We start from the raw sequence: 27,969 nt of genomic DNA, 5'->3' as shown, positions 1-27,969 counted from the left end.
TTTTTTAGTATGTTTTTGCATGGTCATCATACTTAGTACTTAATTGTGCTAATTCCATATTTCTCTATTTTCTACAAGTGTAGGTTCCGGCAAGTGAGCGGGTTTTGTAGTAAACTTGGGATTTGAAGTTCTTCCTAGATTTTGTGGTATGTCCTCATATGTCGAGGGCAAGACTTTTCTATTCTAGTTTTATGATAAGGTTCTTGTAATAGACTTAATAGACTTCTTTTGATTGTAAAGGGCCGTGTCCCTAGTATGTTTTCACGTTTATGTCTAAGATGGCTAAGAGACTTAGTATTCCGCTTGTGTACCTTTGAATGATGTTTTTAAAAGTGACCTTTGAGTCTTATGGGATTTTATTTAAAGAGTTTTTAATTCCGCACTATTTTTCATATCTAATGTGATGAATGCTAAGGGCTTGTATGAGACCTCCGAGAGGTTGAATACGCATGTTACTACTTGGGGATACTCCAGGGTCGTGACAGAGATGGAGTAGAAGAGGGGTGCGAGGAGCCAACACTTTAACAGTTGGTGTCCCAAATAAAGAAATCGTCAAGAATGCCCATGAGGCTGACCTCACTAATGAGTCCGCTGAGCTTGTAAACCAGAAACAAAGAAAAGGAAAAGGAAAGATGGTTGAGTTCCACTCAAAAGGGGACAAGAAGAGGTGTAGGACCAGGAATGAGACACATAAAGTTATGGGGAACGTCATAGCAGCAAAACATAATTCAAACTGAAAGGGCCAGGAAGAGAAGGAGGGAAGGTCATCAGCTTGAAGAACATACCTCCACCCCTTTTCCTATTGGGTCCAGTGATACCGAGTCTGATGATGTTGCTGCATATATGGCGAAATGAAGGAACGAAGCAGAGGATGAGAGGGTCAAATCAAATAAAATTAAGAAGGATGTAAAGAAATCCCCAATGAAAAAGGAAAGAGTGAGAAAAAGGGTCATTGTTACATAAAGTCCAGCCAAAAGACCAGGTCCTTCTGTTCAAAAAAAAGTTGCAGACAAGGAAATGACCAGGGAAGAGCACATAGCTGAGATGGAGAACCAAAAGGTCCTGAACGGCAGAGTATTCGGCCGTGCCATTCTAACTTAATTTGGTAGGTCTAATCTCTTTGATGATGTTTCTCTATAAGGATGGGGCTATCTATTTAAACCTCCAGCACCATACTTGCATGAACCTGAAGTGCATGAATTTTACTACAAAATGAAGCTTCTAGAGGATGGAGGGGTCAGAACTACTGTGAAAAATATTAAAATATTTCTAGATAAGGAAACTTTGGGGATCATTCTAGGTGTGCCTGTGAGAGGAATCCAGTCAATTGAAGGCTGCAAGCCATCCAGTGAGTTCCCAAAACAGGCCACAAGTGTGGAGACATCAAGTGTGTAGGGTTGCCAAAGAAGTTTCTTAAAGGAGAATATCAATTACTCTTTGAGTTCATCAACAAGGTAATGGTACCAAGGACGGAGAAGAGAACTGTAGCATCTGCTGCTGATTTATTTCTCATGGAGAAGCTGGATGAACTTGAGAAAATAAACCTCCCTGCTATAATGCTTGAACATATGCACGGGGTGATGACCTGGAAATTGGCAAAGCACGATATCTCTTATGGCTACTTGCTGAATTATGTGTTCAAACATTTCGAAGTGCCTTTGGAACGAGAGGTACCTGGTACCACCAAGCAAATGTTCATTGTTGCTACCCTACTAGAATGTGAGTGTGTTGAAAGGAAGGACATGGGTAGGTCTCAGGTGGCAGATCTTCTAGAGCAGCAAGTCTCTCTTAAACAAGAGTCGACTGATCTCACCGAGATCTTGAATGATAAGGAGGTTGAGATTGCGCAACTGAAATCTCAGTTGCAGAAGGTTGTTTCAAAGGGACCTGGTACCAGTGGTGTGGATGAGAAAGTAGTGCAAAAGTTAAGAGTTGTGAATGAGCAGTTACTGAAGACAAATTCCTCACTCAGTGAGGAAGTCAAAGTTCTCAACAAGCAAGTTATTCAGGCTCATGAGGCTGCAAATGAGCGAATTTCCTTGCTCATGCACACCCTTAATCCCCTTCTTCTTCCGTCCTAAACGAGTCTTGTCTCCCTAGTCTTTTCATCCCTAGCTCAAAACTCTAGTGGCTATGTGTATTGTTTTTGACTGACTCATGTGGTCAACTTTTGGGATCTAATGCTAATTGTTACTGTGCCCTATTCAGTATGGTTTAATACTATCTTTATGCTTACATGTACATGCTCTGTGTGGCCCATGTCCCTGATTTCTTAAATTATTTGCATATAACTCGCATCTGTTTACTGTTATTCCTTTTCAATGATGTCAAAAAGGGGAATTTTTGGTAAACTTGTCACGCCCCGAGCTACCCCCGAGACGCGGACACGGGACCTAGGACCACAAGTGGTCCCAATCTAACCCTGTTGGAATGATCATGAGCATACTGAATATAAACTGAATAATAGAAACAGTGCAGAAGCTATATTAATAAATAAAATGAAAAGATAGGGAATACCCATATACTATAACTAATGAGTTTAATACAAGGAAGATATTAACTCAATACTAAGTTGAATCTATATATGTCTGAAAATAGCCTATAACTGACTAGAAATGTTAGGACAGGCCCCAGCTAAGTCTAGCAAAATTGAAACTAAAGGAATAAAAATAAGAAACTCATGACTATTGTCCTCGGAGAATGAGGACTCAACACTGATTCTGCTGAATTGCAGATCGAGAACCGATCTAAGCGTGATCTGGATGCTGAGAACCTGAACCTACATCACGAGAAGATGTAGCGCAGAGTATGCGTCAGTACTTAAAAGGTACTGAGCATGCAGGATACAATACAACTGAAATAACATATAATTGAACAAAGCAAATAAACAATAATATAATCTGAACATGATATAGATACTGAATGCTGAGATAACTGAATGCAGTGACCAATTTATAACATGCTGAAATTGAATATTGGATATACTGATAAATGGTCAATGCAATAGAATCTGACTGAACTGTGTGAGCTACTAATAACCGATAATAAAACCACATAAGCTAAATGTGGAGTCTGATGTATACGCCCCATCGAGAGGACCCAATATGCCCTTCCAGAGGTATAAAGGCATGCTGGCGTGATCACTGAAATGATGCCCACATAGGGGACTTACAACCTACGTGGCTAATAGTTCTGGGACTATTTGGGTACGTTGAACCCTAGTCCAACTCAGTATTATGCTACTCCCAATGGATTAAGTAATTAACACATTATGAATGAATTTTTTTAAGTTACTGGATAGCTTAAACTGAACATGCAAACTCAGAATGCAACAATTAAACTGATATTGATACATTAATAAATGAGGCATGTATAACTAAATAACTGAAATATCTGACCTGACATGTGCAATTCAAGAACTAGAGAAATACATAGCTAGAGTTCTGGAATTCATGCATTAAACTGAATATTAACGTACTAATATGATTTGGATCGTTCTAACAGCAAAGAACCCAACAATTCTAACTTCCAAGAAACCCTAGGTATAATAAGGTAATTAAGAAACTAACTAAAAACTAGGGACCTAATGGGTGAAAGAAACCCACTAGTGAAATCCCACATACCTGGTGATGAATTCCACGGAGAAATATTTTTATTTCGATGCTGGAACTGATGGAACCTTGTTGTGTTCTTGAACTAGGGTTCTTGACCTTTTTATCCTCTCTTGCTTCTAATTTTTTAAGTTCTGAAGAATGATTTGACTTAGGTAAGTTCTAGGTACGTTTCTAGGCTTAACCTGACTAAAACCTCATAATTTAAGGTCTAAACGACATAGCTTAGGGGTCCAACGAAATAGGAAAAGACCAAAAGACCCCTGACTTAACTGCTGTCGGAGTGATCGACGGATAGGACCTATGGGCCATAGGTCAATCTACAGTCAGTAGATTGGGGTCGTAGGTCAAGTCTGCCCGACAGGGCTACACTAAAATGAACATAACTTTTTACTCAGAGGTCGGATTTTAGCAAACTCAATGGCGTTGGAAAGAGGATTCAACTATCTATCATATCATAGGTCATGGGACACATAATTCCTTTTGTGCTAAGAGTTATGGCAATTTGAAGTTGACCCTATCAACAATTTTCATCTAACTGGGTGCTGACCCACACCTACGGTCAGACCTACGGAACGTGGGTCGAGACTTAGCCGATTTTCTGAGTTGGGTTTTGGGGAGAGGTTGTAGTGGTGAACCACGGACCACCAACACGGGACATGGTCTGACCTACGATTTCTAGATGGCAACCGTGGGTTGCACCTGCAACTTCTCAAAATCTACATTTTTGGTATGTTTCGAATATGGGGTGTTACATTATCTCCCCCTTAGGACCATTCATCCTCTAATGAAGACTAAACTAGTTGAAATGGAGGGAGAGGGCTGCAACCCCTACCACTAAACACTGAGAACTGAATTTATGACTGAACAGAATTCCAAGAACATGCAAATACGCTGAAAATGCAAGTAAAAACTGAAGGAACATGATTCTAAGATTGAATTTACGCATAAATGACTGAAAAACTGAAGAGGAACTATTACCTCAAACTGGAGTGGAATTGGAAGGAAAGAGGTGAGGATACTTGGCTTTCATGGCCACTTTTGCTTCCCAAGTAGCTCCCTTACGGACCGACTCATCCACCAAACCTTGACTGAAGTGACTTCTTTGTTTCTTAACCTTCTAACTTAACGATCAAGAATCTCAACTGGTACATCCTCATAAGAAAGGCTATCTTTTACAGCCACAGTTTCTAATGGCACTACAGATGTTGGATCACCCACACACTTCTTCAAAAGTGAAATGTTAAAGACCGGATGCATTGCTGTTAAATCTGCTGGCAACTCTAACTCATAAGCCACTTTACCAATCCTTTTCATGATCCGGTAAGGGCCTACATATCTGGGACTAAGCTTTCCATTCTTGCCAAATCTCATCACCCCCTTCATAGGTGAGACTTTCAGGAAAACCCAATCATCAACTTGGAACTCTAGTTCCGTTCTTCTCAAATCTGCATAAGACTTCTGGCGATTCTAGGCAGTCTTAAGTCTATCTCTAATAAGTTGCACTTTCTCCATAGAATCAAGGACTGAATCTGGTCCTATCAAGGCTGTTTCACCTACTTCAAACCAACCAACAGGATATTTACATCTACGCCCATACAATGCCTCATAAGGGGCCATCTGAATGCTAAAATGGTAACTATTGTTGTAGGCGAACTCAATAAGAGGAAGGTGATCATCCCAACTACCCTTGAAGTCGATCACACAAGCTCTCAATATGTCCTCTAAGGTCTGAATGGTACACTCTGCCTGACCATCAATCTGTGGATAAAATGTTGTGCTAAGGTTGACTTGAGTACCAAGACCCTTCTGAAATAACTTTCATAAATTGGAGGTAAACTGAGGACCTCCACCTGAGATGATAGACAAAGGAACCCCATGCAACCTCACAATCTCATTAATGTAAAGCTTGGCGTAATCCTCCACCGAATTTGTAGTCTTGACCGCCAAAAAATGAGAAGACTTAGTAACCCTATCAACAATCACCCAAATGGAGTCATGTTGTCTACGGGTACGAGGTAAACCTGTGATGAAGTCCATGTTGATCACTTCCCACTTCCAAGTAGGAATGTCAATCTCTTGAGTCATGCCTCCTGGTTTCTGATGTTCTACCTTGACTTGCTGGCAATTGGGGCACTTAGCCACAAAATCTGTTATATATCTTTTCATACCATTCCACCAATAGACTTCCCGCATATCGTGGTACATCTTAGTGGCACATGGATGAATAGAATATCTGGAATTATGGGCCTCTGCAAGAATATATTGTCTCAACTCGCCCACATTAGGAACATATAATCGACCCTGGTAGCGAATCACACCATCTCCCCCTTGGAAGGAAACCTCAACTCTCTGTTGGTGGACTGCACCCTTGAGTTCAAGTAATATCAAATCATTGTCTTGCTTTTCCTTAACTTCCACTATCAAAGAAGATTCTGCCCCATTTTGAACCGTTACACCACCATCTGATATGCTTATAAGACGAACTCCTAGGCGAGCAAGTCTATGAACATCATTTGCTAGCTCTCTTTTTTCTTCCTCAACATGTGCTACACTAGCCATGGATAATCTGCTAAGAGCATCTACTACTTCATTCGCCTTACCCGGATGGTAATGCATGCTCATATCATAATCTTTGAGGAACCCAAGCCACCTTCGCTGGCGAAGATTCAACTTTTTCTGGGTGAATACATACTGGAGGCTCTTATGGTTTGTGAACACATCTACATGAACATCATACAAGTAGTGTCTCCAAATCTTGAGTGTAAGCACCACTGCTACAAGCTCAAGGTCATGAGACGGATAATTCTTCTCATGCACCTTAAGTTGTCTGGAAGCATAAGTTATAATCTTACCTCGCTGCATCAACACACAACCTAGGCTGACTTTGGATGCATCACAATAAATCACATAACCTTCTGAACCCTCTGGTAGAGTCAAAACAAGAGTTGTAGTCCACCTAGTTTTCAATTCTGCTAAGTTTTTCTCACAATCATCTGACCATCGAAACTTGACCATCTTCTGAGTCAACCTAGTGAATGGTGAGGCTATAGATGAAAATCCTTCCACGAACCGTCTGTAATAACCCGCTAGACCCAAAAATACTTTTGATATCTGTAGCAGAGATAGGTATGGGCCATTGTTTCACTGCTTCTAATTTTGGGAATCTACTCAAATTTCTTCACTAGACACAATATGCCCAAGGAAGGCAATTGATTGTAACCAAAACTCACACTTGTTAAATCTTGCAAATAACTGGCGATCTTTGAGAGTTTGCTGAACAACTCTCAAATGACTCGCATATTCTTCCTCATTCCTAGAGTAAATGAGGATATCATCAATAAAGACGATAACAAACAAGTCTAAGTACTTCTTGAACACTCTGTTTATCAAATTCATGAAAGCTAGAGAAGCATTGGTTAGTTCAAATGACATAACTACAAATTTGTAATGACCATACCGAGTTCTAAAGGTTGTCTTCAGAATGTCACTATCTCTGACTCTAAGTGGATGATAACCTGATCTGAGGTCTATCTTTGAGAAATGACTAGCACCCTGACATTGGTCAAACAAGTCATCAATTTTGGGGATATGGTACTTATTTTTTATTGTGACCTTGTTCAACTACCTATAGTCAATGCACATTCTAAGATAACCATCTTTCTCCTTTACGAACAATAGTGGTGCACCCCATGGCAAAATAATAAGTCTGATGAAGCCCTTATCTAGAAGGTCTTTCAACTGCTCTTTCAATTCCTTAAGCTTAGCTGGAGCCATTCTGTAAGGAGGAATAGAGATAGGTTGGGTATCTGGAAGGAGATCAATTCCAAAGTCGATTTCCCTTTCGGGAGAAACTCCGGGAAGATCATCTGGAAACACTTCTGGAAACTCATTGACTAAAGGGACTGACTTTGGAATTGATCTCCTTCCAGATACCCAGCCTATCTCTATCATCTAGTTCGGGTTAAGGAACTAGAATCCTTAAACCGAACTAGATGATAGAGATAACCCTTAGAGATCATTTTTCTAGCCTTAAGGTATGAAATAAATTGACCCATAGGCGCTAAGCTACTACCCTTCCATTCTAAGATTGGTTCGTCTGGAAACTGAAAATGAACAATCCTAGTTCTACAATCGACTGAGGCATAACATGAATGTAACCAATCCATGCCTAGAATGACATCGAAGTCTACCATTTCTAAATCTACAAGATTTGTTGATATGAATTTTTGAGAGACTGTGACAGGCAATTTTTGTATACCCGTCTAGCATAACTGGGTCACCGACTGGAGTAGAAACTGAGAAAGGTTCTGGGAGAGTTTCTGGGCTAACACTGAATTGGATTGCTATGTAAGGAGTTACAAAAGACAAAGTAGCCTCTGGATCTAACAATGCATAAACATCAAGATCAAAGACTCGTAACATACCAATGACTACATCAGGAGAATTTTCCTAATCTTGACGAGCTTGAAGAGCATAGAGCCTGTTTTGGCGTTGTCCACCACCTGTACCAGATAAGTTACCCTGCTGAGTCGAGCGACCTGCTGGTGCTGCTAAAGTTGTAGACTGAGCTATACCATTATTTCCTTTTTGACCCTGTCTAGAAGGACAATCCTTCAATCTATGACCAGACTGACCACACCCAAAGCATCCTTCCTTACATGCAAGGCACTTTCCCAGATGGTTCTTACTATATTTCGGGAAAGTTGGGTAAGTTTTGGTGCCGAAACACTACCTTGAGACTTAGAGCCTGACGCCCTACCTTTCTGATTGTTACGGAACCTGGGGGATGGAACACTAGCTGATGAAGGGGATGGAGTCGAAGACTTCTACTGAAACTGCAAGTGATTTCCACCACCCAATTTTTGTTGGGAATACTCGTAGTTACCTATTCTTGCTTTCTTAGTCTCCTTAGCCTGTTCCCTAAGCTTATCACCCTCAACCTGCTGAGCATGAGTCATGAGCCTAGAGATGTTCATGTCTCCCAACAACATAACATTCCTGCACTCTGTTTTCACTAAGTCTGACACCCTATAAAGAAACTTATTCATCGGATCCCTGGAGTCAACAACCATGTGAGGAGCATACCTGGAGAATTGGTTAAACTTGAGCCCATACTCTTGGACCATCATGTTACCTTGCCTTAAGTTCATAAATTCCTGGGCCCGTGCTTCTCTCAACTATATGAAAAACCTATCCAGAAAGGTTTTGCTAAAACAATCCCAAGTAATAGGAGCAGCATATGTACACATGTTCTCCTTCCACTAAGTATACCAGATATGAGCCACATCCTTAAGTTGGTAAGATGCTAACTCAACCCGATCATTCCCTAGTTACCTGCATCACTTCAAAGATCTTCTTGACCTCATCAATGAAGTTTTGGGGATCTTCTCCAACTTGCGATCCTAAGAACTCTAGTGGATTCATCCTAACAAAGTCTCGCACTATGGCTGCAGTTGACCCAACATTGGCATTTACCGATACTGGAACCCACTGATTGTTTTAGTTGGCCNCTTCTTGACCTCATCAATGAAGTTTTGGGGATCTTCTCCAACTTGCGATCCTAAGAACTCTAGTGGATTCATCCTAACAAAGTCTCGCACCATGGCTGCAGTTGACCCAACATTGGCATTTACCGATACTGGAACCCGCTGATTGTTTTAGTTGGCCACACTCTGAGCCAACATCTGAATAGCGTTCCTGAACTCTGCATTCAACACTTCCTGATCTGGAACTGGAGGAGTTGTGTTTGCATTCCTGGCATTAATTTACGGGGAGGCATGATCACTGAAACATAGAATGTTGAGTTAGAATATAATTAGATCATACCTTACGCACGATAAGAGTAACAAGAAAATGAAGTTTTCCAAAATCACTTTGTAGAGTCCATCTCATTAGATGTGGTGTACTTCACACCCATGAAAAGGACTATACTTAGTGTGGCTTTTCATACATCCTAGGACTCTTAACCTAATGCTCTGATACCAAGTTTGTCACGCCCCGAGCTACCCCTGAGACGCGGACATAGGACCTAGGACCACAAGTGATCCTAAGCTAACCCTGTTGGCATGATCATGAGCATACTAAATATAAACTGAATAATAGAAATTGTACGAAAGCTATAATCATAAACAAAATGAAAAGATAGGAATACCCATATACTATAACTGAGATATATGAAAATTGATGAGTTTAATACAATGAACATATTAACTCAATACTAAGTTGAATCTATCTATGTCTAAAAATAGCCTTTAACTGACTAGAAATGCTGGGACAGGCACCAACTAAGTCTACCAAAACTGAAAGAGAACTGAAAATACTGAAAAGAAACTCATGACTATCGTCCTCGGAGAGTAAGGACTCAACATTGATTCTGCTGAACTGGAGATCGGGAACCGATCTAAGCGTGATCTGGATGCTGAGAACTTGAACCTACATCACGAGAAGATGTAGCGCAGAGTATGCGTCAGTACTTGAAAGGTACTGAGCATGCAGGATAGAATACAACTGAAATAACATATAATTGAACAAAGCAAATAAGCAATGATATAATATGAACATGATATAGATACTGAATGCTGAGATAACTGAATGCAGTGACCAATTTATAACATGATGAAACTGAATATTGGATATACTGATAAATGGTCAATACAATAGAATCTGATTGAACTGTGGGAGCCACTAATAACCAATAATAAAACCACATGAGCTAAATGTGGAGTTCGATATATACGCCTCATCGAGAGGACCCAATATACCCTGCCAGAGGTATAGAGGCATGCTGGCGTGATCACTGAAATGATGCCCACAAAGGGGACTTACAATTACTTGGCTAGTAGTTCTGGGACTATTTGGGTACGCTGAACCCTAGTCCAACTCGGTATTATGCTACTCCCAATGGATTAAGTAATTAACACATTATGAATGAATTTCTATAAGTTACTGGATAGCTTAAACAGAATATGCAAACTCAGAATGCAACAATTAAATTGATATTGATGCATTAATAACTGAGGCATGTATAACTGAATAACTGAAATATCTGGCTTAGTATGTGTAATTCAAAAACTAGAGAAATACATAGCTAGGGTTCTGGAATTCATGCATTAAACTGAATATTAATGTAATAATCTGATTTGGATCGTTCTAACAGCTAAGAACCCAACAATTCTAACTTCCAAAAATCCCTATGTCTAGTCATAATAGGGGAATCAAGAAACTGACTGAAAACTAGGGACCTAATGGGTGAAAGGAACCCACTAGTGAAATCTCACATACCTGAGTTTGATTTCGGTGTTGGAACTGATGGAACCTTGTTGCGTGCTTGAACTAGGGTTCTTGACCTTTTTATCCTCTCTTGCTTCTAATTTTCTAATTTCTGAAGAATGATTTGACTTAGGTAAGTTCTAGTTACGTTTCTAGGCTTAAACTGACTAAAACCTCATAATTTAGGGTCTAAACGACCTAGCTTAGGGGTCCAACGAAATAGGAAAAGACCAAAAGACCCCTGACTTAACCGTTGTAGGAGTGATCGACGGATGGGACCTACGGGCCGTAGGTCAATCTATGGTCCGTAGATTGGGCTCGTAGGTCAAGTCTCCCCGACAAGGCTTCACTAAAATAAACATATTTTTTTACTCAAAGGTCGGAACTTAGCAAACTCAGTGGCATTAGAAAGAGGATTCAATTATCATATCATAGGTCATGGGACACATAATTCCTTTTGTGCTAAGAGTTATGACCATTTGAAGTTGACCCAATCAATAATTTTCATCTAACTGGCTGATGACCCTCACTTACGGACCGTGGATCGAACGACGGTCAGTGTTGGTCAGCTGTCATTTACGTCAGAGGCTGGGTAAAGGGGGCCTCGATCCACAGACACAGACCACGGACCGTGGTTCTGTCCGTGGGTCGAGACTTAGCCGATTTTCTAAGCTGGGTTTTGGGAGGGATTGCAGTGGTGAACCACGGACCACCAGCATGGGTTGTGGTCTAACCTACGGTCCGTGGATGGCAACCGTGGGTTGCACCTACAACTTCTCAAAATCTATATTTTTGGTCTGTTTCGTATGCGGGGTGTTACAAAACTGTTGTGAAATTAGAAGGGAGCTGAACAAAAGGGGAAGAACGGTGATAGGGGGAACTAATGTAATTTTTGAATGAATGCTTAACACTCATGTGAGGTTGCTTGTAGGTTGTTTGTCATCATCAAAAATGGGGAAAATGATAAGTCTTAATGCTCCCAGATGTTTTGATGATCTCCTCACAAGTGCAGGGACCTGGTCCTCTGCAGAGTATGCTCGTCCAAGGTCATATGTTATACAGCTGGAAAGTTGTCTGCATCAGAAGTTGTTGAAGTCGCCAGTGTACTACACCAACCAGAAGCAACGAGGTTGTTTGTCCAAAGGGTATTAACTCTTGATGTTTGATATATTCAAGACAAAAGCAACAAACCAACCATTTATTCAACGAGAGATATTCAAGATACAAAACAACAAGGGTCCTAATAGATTGTATTATTGTTTCCTATACCAGCTATTACTTTGAGTGCTTGTATTTGTGCATATATTGTAGGAATTGTTTCGCTTGTGATAGAAACGTTTCAACCTTTGATGAATCATTGTAAGAACTTAGTTGTGAGTAACTTAATGTCTTACGTCAAAGTCTATATTAATCAGTTGGGTTAGTATAGTGGGCAATGCAGGCATTGCTTTGGCTCATTTAGTGATAGTGTATTACTCAGGAAAGAGGTTACTAGGATAATCTCGTGTGTGTTGTAAACTGGATTTTACTTTTGCATGTGAAGTTTAGTAAAAGTAGTTTGAAAATCCAAGAAACAAGTGTTTGAATATCCACTAAAGAGCAACACAATGAATAAAGCTGAAATTGTAAGTGTTTTGTTATTACTAACCATGGATCGGTCAGTTCCATTGTCGATAACAAGTGTTTGAATATCCATCACACCAGCCATCTTGTAAGGACTTGGAAAACTTATTTTGGAAGTATAATTTTACTTATGTGGCTAATATGAACCAATTTCGTGATACTCAAGTGTCCAACTAAATCTAAAATCAACACTACTCAAAACACCAAGTCATTGAGCAACCAATAATGAAATCAAATTTGATAACGAACGAAAATCCAATGTATCATCAAATAAAATTGAAGCATATGGACCTTTATGGGGAAAATATAGAAGAATTTTTCTGGCTTACACAAAAATCAATCCATGAGATATATACTTTGAGTCGATACAATAACATACCCAATGAAATCACAAGTGATGTCTGGGAAGGGTAAAATGTACGCAGACCTTACCATTACCTCGTGGAGGTAGAGAGAGTGTTTCCGAAAGACCCTTGGCTCCTTGATTTGGATCAAGAAATCATTATCCCACAAAATCTCTTCTAACAAGAAATTGAGAAAAACGTATTGACATCATCTACGCATTCAGTGTGGAAAATACCCAAATAAATAAAACCATATTTGATAATCAGATACATAAGCAGAATTAAAAAAATATTCCTAATAACTGAATCCAATGGATAATCTGATAGAACTGAAGCTTACGTTCAGTATTGGGAGTGAGAGAAAAAGAGACTTTTTCTGGTAAACGGAGTAAATGGGTTTGGCTATAAAAGCTTAACTAAAAGAATAAATCAAAGGGAAAAGGGCATCATTCTGTCGTTATAAAAATCTCATATATATCTCTAGGTGAAAATTTTTATTCTAAATTTACTTTTTGATTTTTTATTTTTTATTTTTAAAAAAGTTCATGTAGATATACACTTGATCCTTCTCACAAGTGATTTTATTTTTTTTTTACTTCAATGATTCAGCTAATTTGAGTATATTATTTTGATGATCAAATTTATTTTTTCACTTATTTTTTTGTAAAATTTATCATAAATACCTCAAATAATGTCTTGAATATTCAACTAATTAAGTGAAATTCCATGATACTATCCATGAGCTTCCAAAGGAGTCATTATTCAATGAATCTTTTTTTAGAGTTTGAACCGATAAACTTCAAATTCTCAAAGTTTTGTCGGAACTCCTGCATATAGTAAAACTCTAACACATTGTGCTGAGTTTTTTTCCATATTTTCATCAAGGATACATCATACATCTATCCAAATTTCAGTTCTTTTTTTAAAAGGCATAATACATAAAGAGGACCTTTAACTTGGCATCAATTCACTACTATGACCTTAAACTTTGCTAGTGCACAAGTAGGCACTTCAACTATCCAAAAATTTAACAATTAAACACTCTAATCCTACATGGCAAAGTGCGTGAAACACACTTCAATTAGGCGCATCAGTGGTAAAAATAAAGGTCCCCAACAGTAAAAAAAAAAATGCTTAAATGACACTTCTAGCCTTAATGAATCTCTTTCATATATATATATATATATATATATATATATATATATATATATATATATATATATTTCCCTTTTTTAAATCAAAATCTCACTTTACTCTCTTCTTTCGAATTTCTTCAACAGCTTTTTGCCATTTTCCTCTCTTACTTCACAATTTCTTGAACAATTTTACCTTTGGTTCAAAGGATGAAATGTAGTAACTTAGGGTTAGAATTTTGTAGAGAAGAAAGAGGAAAACGTTGTTCTCCGTTGTAAGCATACGGTCAGAGTTGTTAATTGATATTTATTTTGTATTTATTTTCAGTTTTTTAATTGAAAAATCCACGTGTATTTATTTTAATTAGTTGGCAGCCACGTAGAAGCATTTGTATATCACGCACTTTGCCTGGGATATACGAGTGTTTAATTGTTTAAATTTGTGATAGTTAAAGTGCCTACTTGTGCACTGGCAAAGTTTAGGGTCATAGTTGTGAATTGATGCCAAGTTAAAGGTCCTCTTTATGTATTATGCCTTTTTAAAAAGCAGGTAAAGTTTGAATAGTTTTGAAATGGTGGTTGAATGTTGGCGGTGTGAATGTAGTTATCGTCCTTTCTCCACGCCCTTCTTTTTGTTGAATTGGATAATAATGCCATATATTTGAGCAAAATTACAGAGAGGTAGAGCATTTGTCATTGGTAGTTCAGTAATTGTGGCTACCACATCATGTCTAACAAAAATAGTTCTTATTATGTCATCTCAAACCCGCTAACTGTCAATTCCAAGTCTTTCAAAAACTTAGTCCTATCACCCTCCTTTGCTAGAAGATCATCAACTTGACTTTGCTATCTGTAGTTGTGGCTGATTCATTAGTGATTGCATAGAAAACCTGCATTTCGCAAAACTAAGAAAGTACTATTGTACCTTTTCTTTCATTATCACCTACAACAATAGAAAGGTGTGAAAAAAAATCTCTGCTTACAAACCAGTTATCATAAATGAGCAGAGGATCGTCAAAGCTAAGAAAGTCCAATCCGAACTCAAGTAGAAAAGCATGAAAACATAAATTTACCGTTCTGCAATTTCACAACCACTTATCGATACTACTGAAAAGTCTGCTAACATAACCAAATGTTCTCAACCTAATGCAATATAGGCACTTAGTAACAGACGATCCACCAGTTTCCTCCTTACTAGCTTATTATAAAGAAAAGGAAAAATCCCGCCAAGCAAGAATAGATCACTGTAACTTAAATGAAGCATTCATTTGAAGGGATTTAACTACAGAGATTTTAAGTTCTCACCAAGTTTAGAGACGCTTCCTGTGGACAATTGAGGGACCAAATTCATCATATTCGCTATGTGTTATACACATCTGCACGTGACAAAGATATTAGCAGTTAATTAAGAACTAACAAGAAGACAATCACCGTTAGAACCAATTATTTGAGACTAAGAACTTAATCGGTTGATTTATTGATCCATCAAATATGGCAAAAATAAACTAACTTGTTGGAAAGTACTGAGTGAAGTGAGAACTGATCCTCCTATCCAGGTGCTGTACTTCCTCTCAGGTGGTGCAAACACATTGATCTTCGTGTGGCTCGGAGCAAGATTAGTGATTTCCTTGGTCATACGTTCTGCTAAGCCAGGAAACAAAGTTGAGCCACCACTAAGCACAATGTTTGCAAATAAATCTTTCCTAATATCAGCATTGCATCTCATGATTGAGTTGTAAGCTTTTTCATGAATTCCCGTCGCTTCCATTCCAACCAATGATGGCTGGAATAAGGCTTCAGGACAACGGAACCGCTCAGCACCAATATTAATGATATGGCCAGAAGGAAGCTCATACCCCTTCTCAACTGATTTTGAGCATTTTTTTGCCTTGTCAATCTCCTGTTCAAAATCAGTGCAACATAACCAATTGTTTTCTTCATATCACGAACAATTAGTGATGGACCACTGATAGCTAGATGATAATTACTCTCCATTAGTTTCACAAGATACTGGGTAAGATGACAACCACCAAGATTTAACAATGAGATAGCATCGGAAATTGCATGTCCCTCATATACAGGGATAGCGTGGCTCACAGTATCGCCAGAATCAACCACAATACCTTGTTGAAAAACAACAAATGAAATTAGTATTACTAACTAAAACAATAGAAGAAAACTAGCTTATGTCGGTATTCAATTCTGCTTAACTCTTACCATTTGTACGACCATTAGCTAACAGAGAAAGAACGGCCTGATTTTCAACATACATGGCTGGAACATTGAATGTCTCAAACATGACTTGAGTCATTTTCTCTCGGTTAGGCTTGGGGTAAAATGGTGCCTCAGTCAGAAGAATGGGATGCTCCGCAGGAGAGACACGGAGTTCATGGTAAAATGTATGATGCCAGATTTTCTCCATATCATCCCAGTTTCTTACTACGCCACGTTCAATGGGATAATTCCGAGACAAAAAAATTCTTCTACCCAGAGCTTGATCACCAACATAAGCAGTTTTTCCTCCCATTTCAACCATGATGCCAGTATGACGAGGACGACCAACTATACTTGGGAAAATAGCCCTGGGAGAATCATCCCCAGCAAATCCAGCCTGAACAAATAAAGGACAGAGTTAACACCAATTATAGAACTGAAATTGCAATCAGTTTATTTCTAACTAACCTTGGTCATTCCACTCCGCAGTCAATAACAAGTGTTTGAATATCCATTGCATCAGCCATCTTGTAACAACTTCAAATAAGTAGTATTTATGTTGCGAATTCAGACATCACTGTTATATCGATGGTTCATAAGATCGGTAAGAAATTTCAGATTGGGGTTAAAACGAATCGAGTATGGTTAATCGAACAAATTCGAAACTTACCTTTACCTGAAACGAATCCATTGCTAAAATCAATTGATGAGAAAAAACTAGGATCCAAACTCCTCAATCCCCATACACGGCAATCATCTAGATTCTATTTTCTTGTATTAGAATTACTAAATTAGTAGTAATTAAAAAATAATCAAGTCATAATACATAGATATGCCCTTTAACTTAGTTTTTGTTGACATTTATGCTCTCCAACTTTGGATGTACACAAGTAGGCATCTAAATTTGTATAAAATTAAACAAATAGGTGCATGCATCCTACGTGGCATAATACACGTTCGATAGGACGCCACATGTCTATTTGTTCAATTTTATATAATTTTAAATGTCTATTTGTTCACATTCAGAGTTAGAGGGCATATATGTCAGTTGAAATCAAATTTAAGGCATATGTATATATTATCCCAATTACCAAATTTTACATAGTACGTAGCAATCCACGTATGTGCTCATCTCAAAATTGAGTGATATTCTTTATAATTAATTTTTTTTAATACTAATAGGCTATTCAAGTTAGTATATATTAGTATAAAATAAAGACGTTTCTCACATCTAGAAATTATCCGTTATTCAATGGATATTGAAGTTGATCATTATACTGCTTTGGATTTACCCTCCGGTGAGGAAGGGGCAAAGCTTTCTGAAATAGGCATATCGAAAGCCTATCGAAAGAAAGCTTTAGAATTGCATCCAGACTAGAGACCCAATGATCCCATTAATGCTCACTCCAACTTTCAAAAGCTTAAGGCTTCCTACGACATTCTTAAGGATGAGAAAAAGAGGAAGTTATTTGATGAGATGATCCAATTACAACAACAACAAGAAGATTCAAAGCGTAGAAAGATAATGCCAGAGTATATCTTTGTACCTGATATTAATTTGGCTCGACTAGAAGAGGAGGAAAGAATTGCTATAAAACTTCTAGGCGAAAATGCTAGAATTCGTGAAATATTGCTTTCAAAGAAAGACTCACCAGACATGTGTGTTGACAAGGAAAAGGTGCTTAAGGTATCTTGGGATAAAATCGGTGAAGATTATACTTGCCAAAGATTGAGGGAGTTATTTAGTAATTTTGGTGTGGTTGAATATGTAATCATGAGTTCTAAGAAGAAACGTTATGCTCTTGTCGAAATGGTCATCTAAGGACGACGCAGCGAAAGCCGCCTCTTGTGTCTTGGGCAATCTGTTAATTGTTCTTATTCAGCCTACAATGTCAGCTCCATTTTCTAACACAAATGCAAACAATTAATATTTATAATTTGTAGGGTTGAATTTATTCTAAAATATGATTTGTAATTGTTTCTCTGTATTAGCAAGGAGGTACATATATGCAGCTAGCTTATGCTTAGATATTTTGTTTATTTGACATACATAAAGTCTATATTTGTAGTGTTTGTTTCAAACTCCCCAAGATTGTGGAGGTTTTTGATACATTGGTTTGCAATGTATATTTTTTCATTCTATTTTTCCATGTTTTACCGTCAGCATTAAATACTCTTTCTCCAAATTATTTCCAAGACTTAATACTAAACATCATGAATAGTTTGGTAAAATGCTTATTTCAATAATTATTTTCTTAATGGGTGTGTCAAGTCAAACAAATATAAGTAAAAGTGAACGGAGGGAATGACAAAAAAACTAACAATCAGGTCCTCGAAAAAGTAATTGCAACGTAGGGTTAGGCGTTTGGGCAATCCACATCGAATATAATAAATTTGATCTGGATTTTTGGCTTCAGGATTCAAGAAATTAAAATCCAAATCAAATCAAATAAGTTCGGATTGGATCAATTTTCTTAAGTTCGATTTCACATTAATCGATTTGGTTGTTTCGGATTTTAGTTTTGAGCCTGTAAGTTGAGTTTGTTCTTCTTACCAAAATACATTCATTGGGTTTATTACCAAAAACATTTATATGGCCTATTTGATCTTAGCACAAGAACGGTAACTCCAAACTTGCCAATGAGTCTACTAAGTTGTAGCCTCCTTCAGTTGCGCAAGAACTTGTACATCATTTCCTTTCCTGAACATTCCTTCGAATTGCTTCATTGCCAAGTTCATTACTACAGGTACTCTAGAATTACACCTCCAAAACTGTTGTTAAAACGAAGATCAAGAGAACTTGAAGATGATGCAACTTACAAATCGACTTGTAGGCTTTAGAGTTGGTTTCCTGGGACAAGTAAACCTTTAAGAAACTTCCTTAAAGCATGTTAGAAGCAAGGGAAATGGATCGCAGATGTTTCAATTTGTTCACAATTAATTGTTACAAAAATCAGATTGTATGTTCCCTGTCAGGGGCCAAGAAATCATGCCTCCTACCAATATTTTGCTGAATTAGGAAACAAAACAGATATAAGTCGCAGAGGATCTACCATTTTCATGGCTTACTAGCCAAATCACTTGAAATATGTTAAACCCGAGAAAAGTTAAATCAGCATGTTGATACAGAGCAGCTAAAAGTTTAGAATAACATACTGTTCTCGACGTTGAATATCACATCAAACAAAGAAATCTATCTCTGCTGAAATAGCATTCATTTCCTGGAATTTAACTAGACAGGTTTTAAGTTATCAAACCACTCTTAGAAGCACACCCTGTTGATAATTGAAGGACCCATTTCATCATACTCAGCCTTCACTATACACATCTGCAAACCAAGTAGAAGTTGGAAATGAGACGTAGTTAATTAAATGACAGATCGATTAGTAAATAAAGCAGAAAGAAACTAACTTTTTGGAAAGTACTGAGGGAGGCTAGAACTGATCCTCCTATCCAGGTGCTATACTTCCTCTCAGGTGGTGCAATCACCTTGATTTTCGTGTGGCTCGGAGCAAGTGCAGTGATTTCCTTTCTCATACGTTCTGCTATGCCAGGGAACATAGTTGAGCCACCACTAAGCACAATGTTTGCAAATAAATCTTTCCTAATATCATCATCGCATCTCATGATTGAGTTGTAGGCTTTGTCATGAATTCCTGTCGCTTCCATTTCAACCAATGATGGTTGAAAGAGGACTTCAGGGCAACGGAATGTCTCAGCACCAATATTAACTACTTCTCCATCAGGAAGCTTATAGCCCTTCTCAATTGATTTTGAGAAAAAATTTGCCTTCTCAATCTCTTGTTCATAATCCAGTGCAACATAAGCAATCGTCTCCTTCATATCACGAAATATATCTATATCTCATTCCCAACCGTTAAATACATTAAGACCATCCTTGACAAACTTGACGAGATACCGTGTCAGATCAAGACCACCAAGATCTAACCGTGAGATAGCATGGGGAAATACATGTCCTTCATAGACAGGACAGCGTGTGTCACACAATAACCCGAATCAAGCACAACACCTTGTTGAAAAAACAACAAACCTTGATCATTTCAGTTCCAAACTACCTCTTTTAGCCAGAGCTTCATCACCAACATAGGCATCTCTTTGTCCCATTCCAAGCGTGATGCCAGTATGACGAGGACGACCAACAATACTTTTGATAACAGCCCTTGGAGAATCATCCCCAGTAAAGCCTGCCTAAAGAATCAAAGGAACAATTTATATAGTTAACACCAAGCATAGAGCTGAAATTGCAAGCAGCTTTACTAACTAACCTTGATCATTTCAGTTCCGTTGCCCATAACAAGTGTTCGAATATCCATCCCATCAGCCATCTTGTTAGGACTTCAAATGTTAATTTTGCAAGTATAATTTAGGTGAGACGTCACTGGTACAAACACGGAATCAAATTGGAAAAATTTTCATAAGATCAGTTCAGTCTGTGCGAAATTTCTGAGATCTCCTTTTAAGTTCCTTTCAGGCTCAAGGTGAGATAGATTTTCATATTTCCAGTAGAAGTCACCACCAGGCACCAGATAATAAATAGCACATTGAAAAGACAGCAAAATGCTGAAAAATAGCTACAAAAATACTCAAACATTCATATAGAATAGCAGCGTAAGAATCACTAAACTTAAGGAAGCATGAATTGATTTCCTTTTATAATCACTTGGAAACGGTGACAGAGCCAAAAATTCTAATATGGGGATTCAAAAAAACTGATATACTAAAAGTTTTCTCAGAGATTCAACATCATACTAAGTTTCAAACAAATGTGGGGCTTAATTTTAGGCTTGAAATAAGGAGTTACTGGTATTGAATGTAAATTGCTATAAAAATTACTGAGTTACATATCTAAATTTTGCAATAGGATCATAGAGAACATCATACTCCCTGAAGTAGACTCATTTTCAAGAGCTTTTTCATCTCTCACATACCTCTCAGTAAATTACCCCAAATATTTTGTCTTATATTGAATAGGGTTTCTTTTAGTCTATAGGGGGATATAGTTTTGGGTTAATAGGAACACCCACTAGTTTAGACATGAAACTCACAAAATGGTGATAGTATTCGGGGTCAGGTGTTTAACGATATAATATCTCAAATAATCATTCAATTATGGACTATTTTCTCAAAAAGTTACTCAACTTTGATATCTAACTCAAAAGTCATTCAATTATGGACTATTTTCTCAGAAGTCACTCAATTATAGGTGGTTTGCTTACAAAATCACTCAACTTATTTAATTGATTTTTTTAATTAAATTTATTGTCATGAAAATTTTATTTCTAACCAATTTTTTTATAAAATAAAAAGATATCCATTTAAATCATTTCATGACCCGCCCACCTAATCAACCCGCTAAAAATATAATATTGATTTTTTTATATTTAAAAAAAATCATAAATCAGAAATGTTATTTTTAGGCTTTAATTTAGAACAAACTCAGTAGTGTTACTGCTAGGTTAGTTTTTACCCTTACACCCCTTAAAAAAGTTATGATCATTTCATGCTAAAAATCAGCAATGTATATTTTGCATAAGTAGCCCTCAAACTATATTTAAAATCTCAGACTATGGTCATATTACCCCCTAAATAATTTTAACATAGAATAAATACATCATAAATGTGATTTATGTGGCATAAAGAGTGTGCACACTCTTTTGTAGGCAATTGAAGGTTACAAAGACAATTTTAAAAGAAATTAATAGGTACAAATTTCATTTTTTAATTGGACGTTACTTAATTAATTACATATAAGGTAAGTTTTGGTCTAAATTTTTATGATGTAAGCTAAATTTTATATTTTAAAATTTTCCTAGTAGTTTTTGTACGAAAACATAATCATTAGTTTCACTAAACAGAACGTACGTTCTTACTCTTTTTAAATAACTTTTATTTATGATCAAATAAGATCTGTTATTTACGTAATCAGAACCCATATCATAAGTATAAGACATAAATATGCCTTTTAACTTGGTTTTAACTGACATTTGTGTCCTCAAATTTGAATGTAAACAAAATAGGCAGTTAGTCTTGTACAAAATTGAATAAGTAAACACACGTGTCCTACCTGGCATAATACACCTAGGATGCCACATGGAACGTAGGTTGGTCACATAGGACTTATATACATACTTATTCAATTCGCCTAACCCATCGTGGCCCCCTAAAGTTGGCACGAAGTTTCACTTAGACACCTCAACTAGGCGATGTTCATTTTAAACCCCTCATCTAGGAACTCGGTGTGTCATTTTGACACTTTTCGCTGATATGACATGGTGAGTGTAATACACTCAAAGTCAGCGCGTGAAGAGCTTTTTTCAGGCCAAAAAATTATTTTTAAAGTACTGTTCATCTTCTTCCCTATTTCTTTGTGATATCTCATCCACCACACACCATCAACCCATCGCCGCTGCATCATCGCCATTAATCTTATTAAAATCGAAGTACTTTTTAATTTTTGAGATCTGAAAATCACCACAACCATCGTCTTCTTCTCATTATGTTTCTTTAGATCCAACAATTAAATTTCAGCACCACGAAATAATTACTCTATTTCTTGTTCACATATTTGAATCCTCTGCACATACGAGAAATGCAAAAAAAATAATTCTTCAATTGCTAGTTATAACTGGTTTTTTTAGAAGTAAAGAAGAGAAAAAAAATTGTGCTTTTATAAATTAATGTTTTCAATGTAATTAAATTCTTTGGAAAGTGTTTCTTGAAAAGACGATAGAGTGAAAAAGGGGTTGAGGTTGGGGTAAAGAGGATGGACGATCTAGTGGGGGTGAAGGAGCAGTTGGGGTTGGGATGTGTGGGGTGGAGAAGACGCCTGGTTTGGTTGGGTGAAGAAGACAAGGGTGAGTTTCTTGAAAATTAGAAGTGCTGAATTTCTTTTTACTTAAAAGTCATTAGTTTAAGACTTATTTTTACATATATGATATGTGTCTTTGTTTGATTCGTTACTTTGACACGTCATCGGCAAGTGCATTACACACACTTTATATTTTGGATGATTATTAAAAAAGTGTCAAAATGACACAACAAAACCCTACATAAGGTGTCTATAATGAACAAAATTCAGTTAAGGTGTCTAAGTGAAATTTAGTGCCAACTTTAAAGGGTCACCGATGGGTTAGGCCTATACAATTTTATACTAACTTAAATACTTATTTATACACACCCAAAGTTGAAGGACATAGATTCAAGTGAAAGTCAAGTTAAGGGCATGTTTATCTATTATGCCTATATCATAATTCGACCTTCTCTTTTTAGTATAATCATGTGGTATATATCCAAAACCTTTTAAAGCACAGATTAGAATAAACCAAATGAGTTGCAGTAGAAATCTGAACTGAAGCGTTTAATATTCAAATCTTCAATCCGCTCTCTAACTGAGTCCTCCCTGATATCGACAGAAACAAAATGGACACTTTAGCATGTTGATACAGAACAGCTAAAAATTAAAAGATCATACTGCTCTTGATGTTGAATATCACATCAAACAAAGGAACATATCTCTGACTGCAATAGCATTCATTTCCCTAGAATTTAACTCGAAAGGTTTTAAGCTATCAAACTACTCTTAGAAGCACATCCTGTTGACAATTGAAGAACCGATTTCATCATAGTCAGCCTTCGCTATCCACATCTGCAAACCAAGTACAAGTTGGGAATGAGAGACGTAGTCAATTTAATGACTGATCAATTAATAAAATAAAGCCAAAAGAAACTAACTTTTTGGAAAGTACTGAGGGAGGCTAGAACTGATCCTCCTATCCAGGTGCTATACTTCCTCTCAGGTGGTGCAATCATCTTGATTTTCGTGTGGCTCTGAGCAAGCGCAGTGATTTCCTTGCTCATACGTTCTGCTATGCCAGGAAACATAGTTGAGCCACCGCTAAGCACAATGTTTGCAAATAAATCTTTCCTAATATCAACGTCGCATCTCATGATTGAGTTGTAGACTTTGTCATGAATTCCTGCTGCTTCCATTCCACCCAATGATGGTTGAAATAGGATTTCAGGGCAATGGAATCTCTCTGCACCAATATTGATGACTTCTCCATCAGGAAGCTCATAGGTCTTCTCAACTGATTTTGAGCAATTTTTTGCCTTGTCAATCTCCTGTTCAAAATCCAGTGCAACATAAGTAATTGTCTCCTTCATATCATGAAACATCTCTGTACGTTCCCAACGGACGATTTCATTAAAACTATACACGAGATAGCTATTGAGAAAATTTTTAAGATCATGACCACCAAGATCTAACCGTGAGATAGCATGGGGAAGTACATGTCCTTCATAGACAGGGACAGCGTGTGTCACACGATAACCAGAATCAAGTACAATACCTTGTTGAAAAAACATCAAACGAAATTAGTGTGACTGACTAAAACAGTAGAGAACCAGCCTATATTTGCATTAAAATCTGCTATTTACCAGTTGTACGACCATTAGCTAACAGAGAAAGAACGGCCTGGCTTGCAACATACATAGCTGGAACATTGAATGTCTCAAACATGATTTGAGTCGTTTTCTCTTGGTTTGCCTTGGGGTTATATGGTGCCTCAGTCAGAAGAACGGGATGCTCCTCAGGAGCGACATCAAGTTCATTGTAAAATGTGTGATGCCAGAGCTTCTCCATATTATCCTAGTTTCTTACAATGCCCTGTCCAATGGGATATTTCAGAACCAAAAGACCCCTTAATGCCAGAGCTTCATCACCAACATAGGTATTCTTTAGTTCCATTTTGGAATGACGAGGACAACCAACAAGTTATATATACACACACGTATCTAAGAAACTTTACCTATATACGCAGGAACATGAAATCTATCAGACCTAAATTTCAAACAAAAACAATAAGAAATACAAAGTACCTTTATGGAGGTGAATCCAATGCTAATTAATTCAGTAAGCAGTATAAGAAAGTGTAATTGTCAATGCAAATAAAACTCATTTTTCAAATCAAAATTATCATTATTGCTCTTTGACCAATTCTTTCTTTCTGTTTTTTTCCTTTATGGAAAAATTACTGCTTTAACTAACTCAAAGAGGTAAAATTTGTATAAATTTGAGTTCAGGTTTCTGTATTTCATTTTTTTTTCTCAATTTTAATCGGGGAAATTTTCAAAGGGTTTAGATGCTTGAAATAAGGAGATACTGGTATTGAATATCACATGCTAATACAACTTTAGGAGAACCACATAAATCACCACGCACATGAAAAAAATTTGATTGACTAAATTAAAAGTCCCTTCTAAACTATTAACATTTTGCGAGTTTCATATCTTCCACGCGTCTCTCATCAAATTACCCCAAATATTTTGTTTCATATTGAATAGGTTTCTCTTAGTTTAGAGGGGCTATAATTTAGGAGTAATAGAAGCACCTAATATGTTCCATGTTATTCTTGTGAGTTTCACATCTTATCTTAGTTCTAAAAGCTTGTAAATAACAAACTCGAACATTAGAAAAAGGCGATTAATTTAAAATTTGTTTCGCACATAAAATGGTTCTGAATCACACAAAAGTCAAAGACACAGAGGCATATGTAGTACATAAGTTATGGTTCATTCGCACTAACTTTGGCTCAGACCAGTGAATAAGAACAAAAATTTCACAATTTAAATCAAATACTAATAGATTATCAAACCCAATAGACAGAGTGGGTTGTGGTAGAATTCTGAACTCGATACCATGATATTCAAATCCAAAATTCGCTCGCCAAATACATAGTCAGGCACTCAGGCTCTAACTGAGTCCTCTCTGGTATCTGAAGAGCTTGCACATTAGTTACTTTCAAACCATATATAATGGCATTCTTTCATATCAGCTCTAGCAAATTGATTAACATCATGAAAGTTAAATGAAAAAACAGAGATTTTCCCCTTTTCATACCAAAACCTGAAATTGAAATACATTCATTTGCTTGAATTCAACTAGGGAGTATTTAAGTTATCCAACCGCGATGCACATCCTGTGAACCAACACAGGACCACATTCATCATCCTCGGCCTTTGGTATCCGCATCTGCACAACAAGTAGAAGGTATTCAACAAGTCACTCCCATTTACAACAAATTATTTATCAATTGAATGACTGATCGATCAGTAAAAGAAAGCAAAAAGAAACTAACTTTTTGGAAAGTACTGAGGGAAGCTAGAACTGATCCTCCTATCCAGGTGTTGTACTTCCTCTCAGGTGGTGCAACCACCTCGATCTTCATGTGGCTTGGAGCAAGAGCACTGATTTCCTTGCTCTTACGTTCTGCTATGTCAGAAAACATAGTTGAGCCACCACTAAGCACAATGTTTGCAAATAACTCTTCCCTAATATCAACATCACATCTCATGATTGAGTTGTAGGTTTTTTCAGGAATTCTTGTCGCTTCCATTCCAACAGATGATGGTTTGAAGAGGACTTCAGGGTAACGGAACGTCTCAGCACTAATATTTATGACTTTTCCATCAGGAAGCTCATAGCCCTTCTCAACTGATTTTGAGCAATATTTTGCCTTGTCAATCTCCTGTTCAAAATCCAGTGCAACATAAGCAATCGTCTCCTTCATATGATGATGCGTATCACTTCTGCAATTGTTAAATCTGTAAGGACCATGAAAATCTTGATGAGATACTGTCTAAGTTCACGACCACCAAGAGCTATCTGTGAGATAGCATGGGGAAGTACATGTCCCTCATAGATAGGGACAGTGTGGGTCATACCATCACCAGAATGAAGAATAATACCTTGTTGAAAAACAACAAACGAAATCAGTATGACTGACTTAAACATTAGAGAATCAGGCATTCCAATCTGCTTCTTACCAGTTGTATGACCATTAGCAAAAAGAGAAAGAACGCCCTGGCTTGCGACATACATGATTGGAACATTGGATGTCTCAAAGATGTTTTGAGTCATTTTCTCTCTATTTGTCTTGGGGATAAGTGGTGCCTCGGATAGAAGAATGGGATGCTCCTCGGGAGCAACACGAAGTTCATTGTAAAATGTGTGATGCCAGAGTTTCTTCATTCTTACTATGCCACGTTCAATGGGATATTTCAGAAACAAAATACCTCTTTCAACCAATATAGGCATCTTTTCCTCCAATTCCAACCATGACACCAGTATGACGAGGACGACCAACTACACTTTGGAAAACAGCCCTCAGAGGTAGGGGTAATGTCTGCCTACACTCTACTCTCTCCATACCCAACTTTTGGGATTTCCGGCGAGATTGAATTGAACCCCCTTTCATGGTTCAACAACATTTACATCAGAAGAAAACCACATGACATCATCATACCCAATCTAAAACTAGAAGTACTCAAAAGCCCAAAATTTAGCTAAGAATAAACAAGCACATAAATTCAAGTGAAACAGAGACGAATCAAATTCGATTGACAATCAAACAGACCTTTATGGGAGACGAACCCAATGTTGTGGGAATAACTGTGAATGCAAATAAAACTGAAACTTTAAATCAAATCAATATTCCTCTTCGACCAGTTATTTTTTGTTTGGTTTGAAATTATCTTAACTGACTCTTCTATTTGACATTTTATTCTATTTAAGCAACCCCAACAAATGACAAAGGTTAAAATTGGTATTTAAAAGCATGAGCTTCGGGCAATTGTCACTGCTTATGGATCAAGTGGAGGTTCAAACTGATTGATGTTGAAGAATCAACGAAGGAGTTGTGATTAGGGGTGAAATGTCACTCGAGCCCAGAGCTAGATGATTCACCCCGAAAA

General features: G+C 37.4%; 5 pseudogenes; 1 reads left to right on the top strand and 4 right to left on the bottom strand.

Moving 5' to 3' along the window:
- LOC125853139 (actin-100-like) overlaps positions 1 to 16,724 on the bottom strand; it is a 38,697-nt pseudogene extending 21,973 nt beyond the window's left edge.
- Positions 16,725 to 17,449: 725 nt separating this feature from the next.
- On the top strand, positions 17,450 to 18,125 carry LOC125853138 (pre-mRNA-splicing factor cwf23-like; annotated as a pseudogene).
- Positions 18,126 to 19,366: 1,241 nt separating this feature from the next.
- Positions 19,367 to 20,543, bottom strand: LOC125853152 (actin-like; annotated as a pseudogene).
- Positions 20,544 to 23,797: 3,254 nt separating this feature from the next.
- LOC125853150 (actin-1-like) lies at positions 23,798 to 24,964 on the bottom strand (annotated as a pseudogene).
- Positions 24,965 to 26,173: 1,209 nt separating this feature from the next.
- LOC125853137 (actin-104-like) lies at positions 26,174 to 27,473 on the bottom strand (annotated as a pseudogene).
- Positions 27,474 to 27,969: the final 496 nt, after the last annotated feature.

This window comes from Solanum stenotomum, unplaced genomic scaffold (assembly GCF_019186545.1).
Source record: "Solanum stenotomum isolate F172 unplaced genomic scaffold, ASM1918654v1 scaffold9649, whole genome shotgun sequence".
Lineage (NCBI taxonomy): Eukaryota > Viridiplantae > Streptophyta > Magnoliopsida > Solanales > Solanaceae > Solanum > Solanum stenotomum.
This window is presented reverse-complemented; position numbering and strand designations above follow the sequence as displayed.